The sequence below is a fragment of the Eschrichtius robustus genome, chromosome 2 (assembly GCF_028021215.1).
Source record: "Eschrichtius robustus isolate mEscRob2 chromosome 2, mEscRob2.pri, whole genome shotgun sequence".
Lineage (NCBI taxonomy): Eukaryota > Metazoa > Chordata > Mammalia > Artiodactyla > Eschrichtiidae > Eschrichtius > Eschrichtius robustus.
Genome location: NC_090825.1, coordinates 82,623,132 through 82,639,515, shown reverse-complemented (window position 1 = coordinate 82,639,515; position 16,384 = coordinate 82,623,132). Strand labels below are relative to the sequence as shown.

Genomic DNA, 16,384 nt, shown 5'->3' with positions numbered 1-16,384 from the left:
AAGACAAGTAAATATTCTAAATATGAATTTATTTTCACTGCCTGCAATACTTCTACCAATACTCAGTGTTGTTTGACTTACAAAATGCCTTATTCATTATTATAACCTATACAGCATCACTTCTGATGAAGAAATTCATTTGCAGCAGAATTATGGTAACAAACTTCTGCTCATGAAATTCACTTGTGTGTCTTACTATGTACCTCAACACCCAGAAGCCGCTGACTCGGTAGAATAGTGTCTGTTGTGTTATAACTTGCAGAATAAGATTTCCTTCTCTACAGAATATGGTATATGCATTAAATAAGGCAGAAACCATTCTGCTTTGCTGGGTCCTCCATAGCCAGCATACACAGGGTAGTGAACTAGGGCGTGGCAATGGATTGGAGCCTCTTGCTACTGTACCTAAAAATCCACCTACAGAATTTTTGTTTCCTGCCTTGGTCTTCATACTAAATAATCAACAGGAAGAGAAGATGGTCACTGAACTGACAGAAGCGATGGATCCTCGTTACAAAGGGGAAATTGGGTTGTTTCTAATCAGAGGCAAGGAGGAGTGTATTTTGGACTGAGGGAATTCACTGCGGTGCCTCTTAATATCCCCAACCCAATAGTACTTGTTGAAAAGAAAACTGTGACAACCCAATAGAGACAGAATAGCTGAAGACTTGTAAGGACTTTGTAAAATCCCTCACCAACTAAGGGATAGGCAGGAGGTAAAGGAAACATGATCTGGATGATAGAAAAAGAAGTGATTACAGACAGGAGAATTATCAAGCTTGTCAGTTGTCTTACTGCTTTATTAGAATAAGCCTCACGGACTGTATGGCCCTGCACTTCTGCCTTCCGGCTTCTAGCTGGGTTCAGCCAGTGGGAGTTTGCATGTGGGGAAGAAGGAGGTTCTTGTGCTTATTTCCCTGGTGTGCTCCCCACAAGACCTAGTGTGGGAGTTGCTGTGTGTCTCTACCTAAGGCCACGTTGCTGCAGGGTTTCGGTAACTGCCTAGTAGCACCCACTGTTTGTTCCCTTAACTCTGCCTTTGTAAAAAATCCACCCATAAAACAATCCACATCCATACAAAAATTTTAAATTTGCTTCAGTTATCTCTTTTGTCTGTACTTAACTACTGCAACCTTAACTAATACGTAAAAATATCCATACACATATTCTAACTTGAGTCTTTTAACAAATATTTTGATTTAAGTAAGTTCCTCCTTACAAATGACTGCTGTTTTGAAGTGAAATTGTGCTAATACTTCATAACAAATTGGGAAACTTTTTATTTTCTTCTCTATATTGGAACAATTTAAATAACACACAAGGATTGATTGTTTTTGATGGAGCTTTGATATAAATTCTCCAGAAAAACAATTTTGGATATGTTGATTTTAGAGGTACACTTTTGATTCCCATTTCAATTTATTCCAGAATCATAGCTTCATTCAAATTTTATATCATTTATAGTCAATATTTTTATTTTAAGAGATTTTCAAATTTCTTGGTATATGATTGTACATAGAATTTTCTAATGTTAAAAATTTTTTTTATGCATTTGTGGTCATTCCTATTATATTCATGATGTTGGATTCTGGTTTTCATATCTTTTAATGAGTTAATAGCCTGGTAGGTCAGGAGTTTGTATTTTAGAGGCCATAAGGAGGTTGACTGTTAGATCTTATATCAAAAGTTTTTGTCGATCTTGATAGTCAGAAGCTCTTACAGAAATGTTTTGAATTCACATCCCAAATTATTTAAGCAACTGATTAATTTTACTTTATGTCACCGTTAACCATGAGATGAATCTCTTAAATACATAGGCTCTTAAATCTTAGAGATTTTGAAGTTAATCCAATCCTGACTTTACTCATCTGTAAATGAGGAAAATAATGGTATCTCTTTCATAGGATTTTTTCTGGGGATTAGAGAAGATAATGTATGCCAGTGAAGGACCTTGCATAAGATAAGCACCCCATAAGTATTACTACTATTATTATTGCTATTAACATAAATGAGGATAAGATAAAGGTAAGGTATGGTAATCAAGAACCTAGTGAGTCATACAGGCTTATTGTCACTGAATGAAGAAAGATACTAGTAAATGAAGAAAGGGTTTCCTTTGGACAACTCAGGTGAGAGCTTTTAATAGGAAGTGGAGTTTTAGCTAGACTTGAAAAATGGGTATGGTATCAGTAGGAAAAGCATATGATATGGTCATTATAGACAAGGAATATATTATTGAATGCTTTTTGTGTTTTAAACTTGATGACTAGAAAGTGAATGTTATGAACACATATGGGAAAATCAGGTAGAGAAGTTGGTTTTGTGGTGAAGATTGTGAATTTTGTTTTAGATTTTGAGGTAGAAATTTGGCATTAGAAATATAACACCGGAGCATAAGACACTGGACGTTCAAAATTGAGATTTGGAGCCATCCTCACAGTTTCTACATCTGTGAAGGTATATGTTCACTCCAAAGGAGATGGGTAGTAATAGAAAAGGTGGGAAGCAAAATCCTGAATCTTGGCACTATGAATCATTAAGCGATCACTGATAACACTAACCCTTTAAGATTTATGTCTGTCTATACAGGGGTTACATTTAAATTTTTTAATTACCTAGGATTGTTTTGTTTTACTTGACACCTTTGTCATACTTCAAACCAGTATTTTTCAAAGTGTGTTTTATGGAACACTAGTTCTGTGAGCTGTTAGACATCAATGGAGAAAAAAAGCAACTTGAATATACAATAAATAATGTATAAAACTTTATCATATTACATATAAATGCATGCTTATTAACCTAAGAGGAGAAGTGCTGTAATAGAGTGTTTCCCAAACTAATTTGACCAAAGCATTCTTTTGTTTATGGAAATTCTCAGAAGCCTAGGCTTCTATAAATTATACTTGGGGAAATCTTCCTTTGTATCTCTTTAGATGGTGGTTCAGCTCATTAAATTATAGCTCAAAGATCATGGAGTATATATTGGAGGATCAGAAGAATAGGAATCAGATTATTAGGCTGTGTTGCAAAATCCAATTATGCAGAGCATGTGATTTTGGGCTTCAGTTTCTTCACTGGTAAAATGATTACAGAAAGTTGTAAAGATTAGGCTAGGAAGTGTATGTGAAAGCTTATAGTTTTTTTCCTCTGGAACAATACAATGTGAGTAAAATAGGGTAGATTTCATTGTAGTTAAAGATTAATATGTTAATTGGCACAAGGTGTTATTCATTTTTGTGACTTCACTGTTTCTCTTTTTTACTTTTGTAATTTGATCATTGCCTTTTAGGGAATTTCTTATCCTTTCTTATCTTATTTAAGTTCTCAGTGGCCTTTTTCCACCTGTGTATTCTGAAATCATTTAGAAGTGCTCGTGACACTGGATATATAATATACTGCTCATATTTTCTACCAAGAATATTCTCAAGAGTCCATATGTCTATGAAATTTGGAGTCTCTTCAAAGTCCAGTTGAAGCTCTATCTTGGTGATGACTGTTGATGTCATGTTATCCTGGCACCCAGTTATGCAGACTGAAGTATATAGATTTACATGCATATTAACATTTTAGGGACATTTTCTTAAACTACATATCTGAGTATTTTGTTCCATGATGTTAGTTTTTTTTTTTTCCTCTCAGATACCTCAATTATGTGTATGTATGATCTTCTTTGGCCACCTTATATCCTTAGCATTTCCTCTGCTTTTTTTCTTTATCATTCATTTTACTCACTTTTTAAATTTCTGTATTACGTGCCTGTTACTGTGTTTTCTCAATTCATTCACCCTTGTACCCCTTTCAGTTTTATCTTCCTTTCTGTGAGATTTTAGTTTTTCCCTTTTACTTTTTTCTCTGAGTTCTACCAGTGCAAGCTTCATATCCTCTTTCTTCCTCTCACCACTTCTTTTCTAAGTTATTTCATTTCTGCTTTGCCATGATGATGTGTTCACATTTTTCACCTGCTCCATGAAAATATTTTTGTGGTCCGTGTCCTAATCTTAATTTTAATGAAAGCATGTTGGTCTTTTTTCTTACAACATCTTTGTATGGATGCAGTGATAGTTTCTTTTTGAAAAATCACTTTATTGGTTGAGTTAGGTTCCCATGGGAGGTGAGCGATCAGGTCAGCATCCAGGTGGGTTAGCTGCACAGGCAAAGGCTCTCTCAACTTTTCAGTACCCATAAATATAGAGTCCTAAATTGTCTGTGAGATTCCTTGTGCTGCCTCTTCCCACCCACGCTCTCTATTTTTATGAACCAAAGCAGCCCTAGAATTCCCTGCTGCCACCTGGCCTATCTCCCGTTCCTGTATCAGTTGTCTCAGGCAAGGGAAGTCTGGACTTGTGAGTGTTGCTCCCCACCTTCAAGAAGAGTATTTTTTCCCCCTCTTTCTCAAACCTGCCACCAGCTGCCTGCCCTTAGGTCCGGACAAGAAGGGTCTTGCCCTGAGCCCTGTGCTTAGAGGGACCCATATCCCAGACACTGAAACTCAAAGATAATTTGTTCTTCTCTTAAAGTTTTGTGAGAAAGATTTTTGCAAGATTGGTACACAGGATAAGTGAACAGAGGTTATAGGAGAGGGAGGTAGGGATGAGCTACCATCTCCAGGCCAGAAGCTGCTACGTAGACTTGGGGATGGTCAAGTTTAAACAAAAGCAGCAGCTCCTTCTCCCTTTTCAGGGCAGTGGTTAGAATATGGGAAGTGGAGCCAGGGGAAGAAAATTACAATCACTTCCTGGGAAGAGAGAAAGAGAGATTGCTTTTCATTAAAGTTAGCCACCTCAAAGTACCTGACGCAGGTAATTAGGCAGACCGGGTTCCCCAGAAAACTGTGCTTCTCAGGAAGCACGGGCACCTCCTGGAAATACTGTCAGAAAAGTGTGGCTAGGGGAGTGGAATACCATCTCAAGACTGCAACATCCTTCCCTGCCCCTGGCAGCAGGATGGACCAGAGGAAAAGGTGGTCTCTTTAAACTTATAGGTGTTGAAGGTAAATGCTTGGCGGGGAGCAGGCTGTGGACCTCTATGTGAGGGTGAGGGCTGCACTGAGCTTGATATTTAACTTCTAAATATTCTGGTATATGGATTTTCTTTTGCCCTTTTGCCTTTTTGCCTTTAGTTCCTGCGCATGTTACTGGGCAGGACTAGACACTGGTTTGTTCATTGAGTACAATTCTAAGCCTTAATTTTATTGGCAACACTCCTCTGTGTTCATAAACAACATAGAAGCTCCCTCTTGTGGTGTATTGTCAAATCACATGCCTTTAATTTAGCGTTGTTAAGTATTTTGTCAGAAATTTTTTGATTTCACGTTAGAAGTTGAAATTCGAGGTTCAGATAGTTTCCTTAAGCAATAATACCGCAGAATTCACATAGTGGGTAAATCTATCTTGTAAAGCTGTATTATAACAGACACAATTTAATAAATTATTTAATATTACTTAAGATGAATAGTCTTCTTTAGGTCCCCATGATGCATCTCTGAATGACGTATTTCATGGTAAGCTGAAATGTACCCTGTAGTAAGTGTTTTTTTTGTTTGTTCGTTTTTTGTTTTTAAAGGAAAGGTTAATTCCATGAGATTTTAAATATGTTAAATATTTGTCTTTTGCCTTTATATTTGGATAACAGTGTGGCTGAGTGTAAAATTTCTGAGTCACATTATCTTTCACTGGTTTTTTTTGTCATTCCTTTACTGCCTTTATGGGATTAATGTTGCTTTAAAGAAGTCTGATGCCAGCTAAGGGTTTTGTTTTTTTTTTTTCCTCTGCCTAAGTGACTATCTTTTTTCCTGACTGTTCAAAGAAGCCTTTCTTCATCTTTAAAATTCAGTGACTTTTAGTGTTGAAAGTTCTGCCTCAAAATTTCCAGGGTTTTTCTATGCCTTTTAAAATTGTAGATCAGTCTTCATTTATTAAGTTTTACCTTTGAATATATATATATATTTTCTATTCGGATTGATTATGCATGTTTATTTTCTTTGTCTGAATATCATTTCTATAATTTTCTCTCTAATCTTTTAAGTCTTAGGTTTTGTTCATTTAATTTTGTTTGTATTTCTCAAGCCTTTTCTGTCTGTCCTTGTAATTCTCACAGTCTCTAGTCTCTCTTTTGTCCATTGCAATGTGACTTTTATTTCTGTTTGGGGATGTTTTTCCAGAGTTCTTTCAGCCCATTTTTTTTCCGTTTTTTAAAATCTCTTATCTCACCACATTCATGAGTTTATTAAATCCCTGTTTTCACCTTTTGATTTTAGGAAGCAATTGTTCTCATCACTTTAAAGGATGGCAATATGGTAATTGTTCTGCTATGCATTTGCTTTTCTTTTTTGGTTATTATTTACCTTTGAATGAAGTGAATTATTCCTTGGCCAGCTTTTTGTAAGATGTTTGTATTAACATTCTATTGCTGCATAGCATATTACACAAACTTACCAACTTGAAAAAGCACAAATATATTATCTTACACTTTCCATAGTTCAAGAGTCTGGCACAGCTCTGGGTTCTCTGCTTAGAGTCTCAAACTCAGGGTGTCAGCTGGCTGCATTCTCATTTGAGGCTCTAGAGAATTCTTTTCCAAGCTTATTAAACTGTCATGAAATATCAGTTTCTTGGAATTGTTGAACCGAGATCCCCATTTCCTTGAAGATTGTCAGTGGGGGTTGCTCTCAGCTCCTAGAAGCTCCCCACATTCCATCTTCAAAGGCAGCAAAGGTTCACAGAGTCCTTTTGCTTTAAATTTCTCTCGTTGCTTCTGCCAGCCACAGAAAGCTTTCTGCTTTTAAAGCGCTCATGTGATTAGATCGTTGAGCACAGCCAGATAATCTCCTTTCTGACTAATTCAAAATCAACCGATTAGTAACTTTAGTTAATTAGTAAGGCGAACTTACTCTGCAGAATCCCTTTTGCCACTGTAACAGAATCAGGTGTGATGTTGTCAAATTCACAGTCCTAGGAATTAGGATGGGGAATCTTGGGGACCATTTTAGAGTCCTGCATAACATAGTATGCATGCAGGAGAGGGACTGGAACTCTGTCTGGACAAGTGGGGATTTTCTCTGGTTGAGACAGATGTTCCTTCTGAATAAATTATTTAGCTTTTATTTCTTCCCCACATAGAAAAATTGCTGTTCAGATTTAGAATTTTTCTCTGGCACCATGCCTCTATAACATACTGTTCCTTGTTCTGTCCTTGCTTGCTTCTCGATGATGCTAGGTAGACAAGCATTCTTCATATAGGATGTTCACATTTATTTCTAAGTGTATTTAGTTGATCTTTCTTACTATACATTGGTATTTCTTCCATCATGTCATCTAACTTATGCATGTGAAGCTTATTTATTTTTTTGTATATTTTTTTTATCTCTTTCAAAATTAATTTTATGTTTTACTACTTTACTAAATTCCTTTATTGTTTTTAGTAGTTTTTCCATTGGTTCTGGAACCAATTAAGTGTTCCAAAAAGACAATTATAATTTCTGCAAATAGAAATTGTTTTACCTCTTGATTTCCAATTCATAGGCCTCTAGTTCCTGTCTCTTTCCTTCCAATACAATATGAAAAGTTGCAGAGTTAGGGCACATCCTTGTCTTACTCCTGATTTTAGCAGTCTGTATGTGTGCATATACATACACGTGTATGTATACACACTTATATACTTTTATATGTTTGATCATGTTAAAGAAATGTCTATTCCTATTTTATGTTGACATTTGTCAATTTGTCAGTTGTCTACTTGAAATCTATGAAACTGATCATTTGATTTTTCTAATTAGATCTAATATGTTAAATCTTAATAGACTTCCTAATGTGCTTCTTTAAAAAGACATGCTGTATTTTTTATATATGTTGTTGGATTTTGTTGCTAATATTTTGTTTATGATTTTTTTGCGTTGATATTCAGATATGAGATTGGTCTATGGTTTTCTTTGGTGTTGTTAATCTTTTTCACATGTTATTATCAATTTGTAATCAGTAAAAATATTTTGGTAATTTTTATCTTGTTTCTATGTTCTGGAATAGATTAAGTAGTATTAAGTTTATCATTTATTATTATTGTCATGATTATTATTTAATATATAAAGTTTTGGTAAAATTCATCGCTGAAACTATCTGGGCTTGGTAATTAACCATTTTAGATTTTCAAATTAATATGCTAGTAATTTGTTCTAAAGTAGTCTCTTGTGATTTTTAAAAAATTCCTTCTCTTCATAGTTTATTTCCTTTTTTCATGTATTATTTGTATATATGTAATTTCTCCTTCTCATTATGTTAGCCAGTGGTTTATTTTACTGATTATTTAAAAGGATTTATTTTTGTGTGAATTGTATTATTACATTTTATTAATCAGATTTCTATTCCTTTGTTAATTCTTTTTTTTTATAAATTTATTTTGTTATTTATTTTTGGCTTCACTGGGTCTTCATTGCTGCACGAAGGCTTTCTCTAGTTGCGGCGAGCGGGGGCTACTCTTCCGTTGCAGTGTGCGGGCTTCTCATTGCGGTGGCTTCTCATTGCGGTGGCTTCTCTTGTTGTGGAGCACGGGCTCTAGGCGTGCGGGCTTCAGTAGTTGTGGCTTGTGGGCTCTAGAGCGCAGGATCAGTAGTTGTGGCACACGGGCTTAGTTGCTCTGTGGCATGTGGGATCTTCCTGGACCAGGGCTCGAACCCGGGTCCCCTGCATTGGCAGGCGGATTCTTAACCACTGCGCCACCAGGGAAGTCCCCCCTTTGTTAATTCTTTATTGCTTTTTATTAGAGATGCCTCTTAATTGCTTGCTTTTTTGAGTATTTCTTTTACCTAGATATTCTTTTGCATGTTATCTTCTCCATCGATATTCTATGATAAACTCATCTAGTGCCAGTGGTGTTAGTGCTGGGGGCAACTCATTAATGTGCAATTTATTTTTATATGTTTTTTATTTTGACTTCTTTTTTCGGGGGTCTTTTTTTGTTTCAATGACATGGTTTTCTTATAAGAACTACTTTAGTTATAGAGTATAAATTTCGATGTGGTTTGTTTCTAGTATCATTTCTGAGAAATTTTGTAATTACAATTTTTTGATCAAAGAATAGTTTAATAGAGTTTCTAATTTAGTTTAATAGAGTTTAATAGAGTTTAATAGTTTAATAGAGTTTTTAGTTTTGAATTCCATATAGAAGGGCCTTTTCATTTTCTGTTGTCTTAAAAGTTTCTAGCTTTTTTTTTTTTTCCATTTTGGTCATAGAGTATTATTGTTATTTACTCTTTGGATTGTATACTGATATTTTTGTTGCATAATATTTGGTCAGGTTTTTTTAGAATTGTCCATGGTACCTAAAAATGGAAGACACAATGTTATAAGAGACTAGAATTTGACATGTTTTCCTAAATTCAGTGGTACTAATTATACTGTTTAGGCCTGCTCTATCATTGCTTATTTTTAACAATTTGCTGTCTTGGACTGGGAAAGATGAAAATTAGTCTGCTGTTTTAACTTTTTACATCTATTTTTGCATTTCTGGTAGTATCTGCTTAATAAAAATTGCTGCTGTATATTTATATTATTTATTTATTTACTTTTAATTTTTATGAAAGTTTAAGCCTTTATTTGTAATTGGCTGTTTTATTCTATACTTTAAAAAATATTAATAAACTTGCCTTTTTAGAACAGTTTTAGATTTACAGAAAAATTATGAAGATAGTATAGTTTCCATATATACCACAACCATTTTCCCCTATTATTAACATCTTACTTTGTATGCTACATTTCTTATGACTAATGAATTAATATTGGTACATCATTTATTAAATTTTCTACTTGTTAACTGAAGTCCAAAATTTATGTAGATCTACTTAGTTTTACCTAGTTTCCTTTTTCTATTCTAGGATCTGATCCAGTATACCTTATTACATTTAGTTGTCATGTCCCTTTGGCTCTTCGTGGCTGTGATAATTTCTCAGATTTTTCTCTTTTTTTTTTGATGACCATAGCAGTTTTGAGGAGTGCCAGTCAGATATTTTGTAAAATGTCCCTCAGCTGGGATTTGTCTGATGTTTTCCCTGTGATTAGACTGGCTTCATAGGATTTTCAGGGGGAGGACCACACAGGCAAAATGCCATTTTCATCACATCATATGAAGGGTACATGCTATCAACATCACTTATCACTCTTGATGATAACCTTGATCATCTGACTCAGGTAGTATTTTTCAGGTTAATCCATTGTGAAGTAACTCTTTTCCTACTTTCTATACTATATGATTTGGAAGAAAGTCACTATGTGCACCCAACATTTCAGAAATGGAGTGTTATGTGCCATCTCTTTTGAGGATGCAGTATCTACATAAATTACTTGGACTTATTCTGCATTAGACATTTGTCTCTTCTTCCACATTTATTTATTTATTCAATTATTTTTTTTCAGTGTGGCTGCATGGATTTATATTTTACATTAGATTATAATCCAATGCAACTTCATGTTGTTGCTCAAATTATTCCAGCTTTGTCTACCTGGAGTTTTTTCGGTTGGCTCCTGTGTACCTTTGACATACCTCCATCATTGCAGATATTTTTGTTTGTTTTCTTTATTTTCTTGCACTCTGAGGTGCTGCAGGCTCATCCTATATATTTCCTGCTCCAGTCCTAAAATCAGCTGTTTCTCCAGTGGGCCCTGGTTTCTTTAATTGTGGAATGGGAAATAACTTTATCATCTAGAATACAGTGATTATATATAGTTACTTTTGCCTTTAGTCTTGCAGACTCCACTCATTCCAAAGTTACTTAGGTCAGCACCCTTACCCCCACTCTCCTTAGTGAGGTTGTTTCATACATTTGTATTACAGTTAGATCCTTTTGTCACATTCTGCCTTTCCTCCTGGAAACTTTTGGCCTCTTAAATGATTTTTAAAAATTTGTGTAAAGTTCACTCTTTAAAGTACTATAAAGTTCAATGTATTTTGACAAATACTAGTCAAATATATGACTAGTGTCGTATATCCACAATCAAACCGTCATATAGAATAGTTTCACTACCCTAAAAGAAATCCTGTGGTGCTTCATCTGTTCAACCCTCCCTCCCTTCTTCCCTTGGCAACTATTGCTATGGTTTTACTTTTCCAGCTTGTCATATATTTGGAATTATAAAGTATGTATCCTTTGTGGACTGGATTCTTTCACTTAGCAATAAATATTTAAGATACATCCATGCCTTTCTGTGGCTTGACATCTCATTATCAATTTTTATCAATTCTAGGGAAAGTAAAAGAAGGAAATTATTCAGAAGTAATGCAGAGAGAGTAATATATTGGATACAGTAGTTTTCATAAGTAGATCTTAGGCCTTGTTTATTTGGGAAAAATGATAAAATAAGATCTGTTAACTGTTACAGAGCCTTTCATGTAGTACTGTAAAATGGGATACAGCCGGGCTGAAATATTGATACCCACAAACCTTAGGCAGCTGAAGTACTTAAAACAGATCTGTGGAGAGGGACTGCAAAGATCCGTGACATGAAACTGATTATCCAGAAATAAACCCATACATAGGAAATCTAACAAACTATGTACTCTTTGGTTAATCCAACACAATGCTGTAATCCCTGTCTTTTCCCACTAAAATATATTACATATGAGTTAAAAAATAAAGTAGTAAAAATGCTAGGATAAAACCCAACATAAATAAATTTATATGTAATCATGGAGAAAGGGAAGACTTTTATTAGTCAGATATCAAACTCAGAAGCTCTGAAGTAAATTTGAGAAGTTAGTTCACAGAAAAACATGCAGGTGGCCAATAAACATATAGAAAAATGCTGAAGTTCACTGAAGATTTTTTCAAGAGTGTTACTGCATTGCTAATGGGAATGCATATATTTATAACTCTTTGTTATGGCAACTTGGCAAATCAAATATAAATATTTATACACGTTGACCCTGTAGTTCCACTTTTTGGAACGTGTCCTACAATAGGCTTGCACAAATACGCCAAGATAAATTTTAAAAATATTCATCACAACATTGTTTTGACCTAAATGTATGTATAATATAATATTAATAATATATATTATTAATTATTAAATAGAAGTTGGGAGGGAGATGCAAGAGGGAGGGGATATGGGGATATATGTATGCATATAGCTGATTCACTTTGTTATACAGCAGAAACTAACACAACACTGTAAAGCAATTATACTCCAATAAAGATGTTAAAAAAAAAAGCATACAAGCAAACTTAAAAAAAAAAAAAGAAGTTGTGGACTTGGTAAATAAATCACATTTATGCTGTGGAATATTATAACAGTGCCAACAAAGAAATTTAAATACAGCTTTAAGTTCCAACATCAAGGATTTCTAGGACATAAGAAGTGAAAACTGGAAGTTGTTGAATATAAGGATAGTATGTTTAGTATGATCATACATATGTAAAAATGTAAATGGATATAAAACATGTGAATGTGTGAGAAAATGTCTGAAAAATGATCAAAGGAACTGTTAACAGGGGTTATTGCCTTCGTCTAAGTGACATGGCAGAGCGTAAATAGAGGCAGTCAGAGGTAAGGGAGAGCTTGGATTTTTTCTTGGTATTCTTCTGTTTTATTTAAAATTTATTTAAACAAGAAGGCTGAAACCCATTGATTACTTCCTCTGGGAAAAATAAAAAAACACCAAAACCCCACAGAATACTCTTATAATCTAAAGGTCTACCAGATTACTACAGAAAGATATTTTCCTAAAGGCAATTTACCTATTATAAAAAGGAAATAGGAGAAAAATAGTAAACCAATAATGCATGTACGTATGTTCAATTTTGCAAAATGAACAATTTGCAAATAACAAAGCAAATAATAAGAGATTGTTAGTCTAATCTACTACCTCCAGGAAAGTGAATATTGAAACCAAGAATTATAATTCAAATGTTTGACATGACCAGGGAAATATCACAAATAATGCAGACCTAGCCCAGTTACAAATATAAATAAATTATCTGCCAAAAGATCCATCAACCTTTTGTAACATGAATATATACAGTATTATAGAGTATATTTTATTTATTTATTTATTTTTGGCTGTGTTGGGTTTTTGCTTCTGTGCCAGGGCTTTCTCTAGTTGCGGCAAGTGGGGGCCACTCTTCATCGCGGTGCGCGGGCCTCTCACTATCGCGGCCTCTCTTGTTGCGGAGCACAGGCTCCAGACGCGCAGGCTCAGTAATTGTGGCTCACGGGCCTAGTTGCTCCGCGGCATGTGGGATCTTCCCAGACCAGGGCTCGAACCCGTGTCCTCTGCACTGGCAGGCAGATTCTCAACCACTGCGCCACCAGGGAAGCCCTAGAGTATATTTTAAATACAAAATTTTAAAAATATATTTTTATGCATAGAATTTGCATCTGAAAATTTGATGACAGTGAACCAGTTAAAGAATATTCAGGATTGGTGCTTTAGGGGCCTTATGTCTCATCAATCAGGAAATAGTAAATCTTGATCTGATATCAAGGAAATGAAAATAGAATTAGCTGAGGCCATTGTTAAAATGAAAATTCCTGGATACTACACCAGATTCAAAGGGAGAGGGTTGGAAATATGTTTTTAACAAATCTCTTAGTTCATTAATATTATATGATGAGTTTAGGAAATATGGATTTACTTTAATACCCAGGCTTTGAATGTGATTTTTTAAAAAGATTTTAATCAAATCCTGAAGATAACCATTTTTCAGGTATCTAAATTGGAAAGGAAGAGTTAAAATTATCATTATATGCAGATGACATGATATGATATATAGAAAACCCTAAAGACTCCACACAAAAACTTCTAGAACTGGTAAAAGAATTCAGCAAGGTAACAGGATACAAGTTTAACATACAGAAATCTGTTGCATTTCTTTACACTAACAATAAAATATCAGAAACGGAAAGTAAAAAGACAATCCCTTTTAAAATTGCATTAAAAAAAATATAATACTTAGGAATAAACCTGACCAAGGAGGTGAAAGACTTATATGCTGAGAACTATGAAACATTAATAAAGAAAACTGAAGATAATTTAAAGAAATGGAAAGATATCCCATGCTCTTGGATTGGAAGAATTAATATTGTTAAAGTGGCCATATTACACAAAGCAGTCTATAGATTTAATGCAATCCCTATCAAATTACCCACGATATTTTTCACAGAACTAGAACAAATAATACTAAAATTTATATGGAACCATGAAAGACCCAGAATTGTCAAAGCAATTCTGAGGAAAAAGAACAAAGCTGGAGGCATAACCCTCACAGACTTCAGACAATACTACAAAGCTACAGTAATGAAAACAGTGTTGTATTGGCACAAAAACAGACATGGATCAATGGAACAGAATGGAGACCCCAGGAAAAAACCCACACACCTACGGTCAATTAATCTTCGACAAAGGAGGCAAGAATATACAATGGGAAAAAGAGTCTCTTCGGCAAGTAGTGTTGGGAAAGCTGGACAGCCACATGTAAATAAATGAAGTTAGAACACTCCCTCACACCGTACACAAAAATAAACTCAGAATGGCTTAAAGACTTAAATACGAGACATGACACCATAAAACTCCTAGAAGAGAACATAGACAAGACATTCCCTAACATAAATTGTAGCAATGTTTTCTTAGGTCGGTCTCCCAAGGCAACAGAAATAAAAGCAGAAATAAACAAATGGGACCTAATCAAACGTATAAGCTTTTGCACAGCAAAGGAAACCGTAAAGAAAACAAAAAGACAACCTACAGACTGGGAGAAAATATTTGCAAATGATGTGACCAACAAGGGCTTAATTTCCAAAATATACGAACAGCTCATACAACTCAATAACAGAAAAAACAACCCAATCAGAAAATGGGCAGAAGACCTAAATACACATTTCTCCAAAGAAGACATACACATGGCCAATAGGTTTATGAAAAGATGCTCAATATCACTAATTATTAGAGAAATGCAAATCAAAACTACAATGAGGTATCACCTCACACTGGTTAAAATGGCCATCATTTAAAAATCTACAAATATCAAGTGCTGGAGAGGGTGTGGAGAAAAGGGAACCCTCCTACACTGTTGGTGGGAATGTAAATTGGTGCAGCCACTGTGGAAACAGTATGATGTTTCCTTAAAAAACTAAAAACAGAGTTGCCACATGATCTAGCAGTCCCAGTCATGGGCATATATTCAGAGAAAACTCTAATCTGAAAAGATACATGTACCCCAATGTTAATAGCAGCACTATTTACAATAGCCAAGACATGGAAGCAACCTAAATGTACATTGATGGACGAATGGATAAAGAAGACTCCATACATAAAATGGAATACTACTCAGCCATAAAAAATAATGAAATAATGCCATTTGCAGTAACATGGATGGACCTAGAGATTATCATAGTAAGTGCAGTAAGCCAGAGCGAGAAAGATGAACACCATATGATATCATTTATATGTGGAATCTAAAATACAATACAAATGAACTTATTTATAAAACAGAAACAGACTCACAGACATAGAAAACAAACTTAGCGTTACCCCCCTTAGGGAAAATAGGTGGGGGAGGGATAAATTAAGAGTTTGGGATTAGCAGATACAATCTATATAAAAATAGATAAACAAAAAGGTACTACTGTATAGCACAGGGAACTAAATACATTCAATATCCTGTAAGAAACCATAATGGAAAAGAATATGAAAAAGAATATGTATATATATATGTATAACTGAGTCACTTTGCTAAACACCAGAAACTAACACAACATTGTAAATCTATACTTCAATAAAAGGAAAAAAAGAAAAAAAAAGATAATTTTTCCTTTTAAAATATTCAAAAAAACATCCTATGGACCCAAAGATTGCTTCAAAATATAAATGTAATAAAATAGTTTGACCTGTAAAAAAGAAGTAGACATAACTTCTAAATATTACTGCTTTGTAGTGAATATTTTTTAAAATTAATTAATTAATTAATTTTTGTCTGCATTGGGTCTTCGTTGCTGCGCGCGGGCTTTCTCTAGTTGCGGCGAGTGGTGGCTATTCTTGGTTGCAGTGCACAGGCTTCTCATTGCGGTGGCTTCTCTTGTTGCCAGGCATGGGCTCTAGGCACTCAGGCTTCAGTAGTTGTGGTGCACGGGCTTAGTTGCTCAGCGGCATGTGGGATCTTCCCGGATCAGGGCTCGAACCCGTGTCCCCTGCATTGGCAGGCAGATTCTTAACCACTGTGCCACCTTGGAAGTCTCATGTAGTGAATATTGAGAATTACTGTTTTGGCCAAAATATCCTATAGTGTAAGTACACTTTTCAACTGTGTTTAACATGCTGATTGATAAAATCAATATGGTGGTAACAAAAAAAAATCTTTTTAAAGAAAAAATCAGTACGGTGGTCATATTGTATTTATGACTTG

General features: G+C 34.8%; 1 protein-coding gene across 1 annotated transcript in view; it reads left to right on the top strand.

Annotated features, from left to right (window-relative positions):
• SLCO4C1 (solute carrier organic anion transporter family member 4C1) overlaps positions 1–16,384 on the top strand; it is a 60,382-nt gene that overhangs the window by 17,475 nt on the left and 26,523 nt on the right. The gene's annotated exons all lie outside the window — the stretch shown is intronic.